The sequence below is a fragment of the Chiloscyllium plagiosum genome, chromosome 40 (genome assembly GCF_004010195.1).
Source record: "Chiloscyllium plagiosum isolate BGI_BamShark_2017 chromosome 40, ASM401019v2, whole genome shotgun sequence".
In the NCBI taxonomy this organism is placed as follows: Eukaryota; Metazoa; Chordata; class Chondrichthyes; order Orectolobiformes; family Hemiscylliidae; genus Chiloscyllium; species Chiloscyllium plagiosum.
The window spans coordinates 21792254-21793713 of record NC_057749.1 but is presented as its reverse complement, the minus strand read 5'-3'; positions in this window follow the sequence as shown (position 1 = coordinate 21793713).

The window sequence follows — 1460 nt, the reverse complement described above, 5'->3', positions numbered from 1 at the left end:
CACACACCCACACACTCACACACACACACTGTCCCAGCCGACCGGAACTGTGGGTCAGACAGACCATCAGTCACACTGCCATAGGGCCCAGAGACAACAGTACACCCACTCACACCCACACCCACACACACACACTCACACCCACCCACACACACACACACCCACACTCACACACACTCACACCCACCCACATACACCCACCTACACACCCACCCACCCACACACACACACACCCTCACACACACACTGGGCCGTCCAAGCCAAGGTTCCAGTCAATAAACCCAGAGCCGGAAAGGGGAGTCACAGAGGTGGAGTCCCTTAACTGCTCGGGGAAAAGCTCCATTTGACAAGAAATGTTTAAACGGGAGACCACGGAATCCAAGCGAGGAATGTGAACAGAGGGTGAGAGAGGAGGAGGCGGGGGCTTTGGGTTATATCCAAATACATCCGGAGGGATTCTTGGAAAGAGACATTCAGAACCCGTTTTGCTTTCTCTGTAATGGTCAGCATTTAGAAATGATTTTAAAACGGAATCTGACCTCCCCGGGGGGTGGGGGGAGGGATTGGGATTGATACCTTAAAGACCCCGGTTTAATCTCAGGTGACAATGTCCTCATTAGGGCCGGGCTGGATTAGACAGGGTTCCTGTTCAGCGATTTGTTCGAGGTGCTGGATGTTAATAAGACGCTGTGGTGTGGCTATTGAGGCGGTTTAGAAGCAGAACCGAACCCCCCCACCCACCCCCGGCCCAATGGTCGGGAGTCGCCACCCCCTCCCGAGTCATGGATGTATTGTCAAAGACAAGGCTGCTCCAGGTTCAAGGTGTGAGGGAGGTGAAGACTCACTCTGTCCTTCCACAGTCATTGAGGTCTCCAGCACAACAGAAGGCCCTTCGGCCCACGGTGCCCGCCCTCATCAAAAACAACCACCTCATTATCTGAACCCCATCTTCCAGCACTTGGCAGATCGCCTTGGAATTGCAAGTGCAGATCTCAATCCTTCTTCAATGTGCCGAGGGTCTCTGCCTCTCCCAGCCTTACAGGCAGCCAGCTCCAGATTCCCACCACCCTCTGGATGAAAACATTTTCTTCAGATCCCCTGCATACGTCCTGTCCCTTTCCTTGAATCTGTACCCCCCTGGTCATTGATCCCTCCACCAAGAGGAAAGGTTCATTCCTGTCTGCCCTGTCTATGCCCTTCACAATTTTGTACATCTCACACTGTGGTTAACACGGCTGCCTCACAGCACCAGGGCCTCGGGTTCGATCCCACTGTCTGCGTGGAGTTGGTTCCGGTTTCCTCCCATAACCCAAAGATGTGCAGGTTCGGTGGATTGGCCATGGGGAATTACCCACAGTGTTTCAAGGATGTGCAGGTTAGGTGCATTAGATAGGGGTCAATGTCAAGTAGTAGGGGAATGGGTCTGGGTGGGATGGTCGGCATGGAGTTGTTGGGTCGAA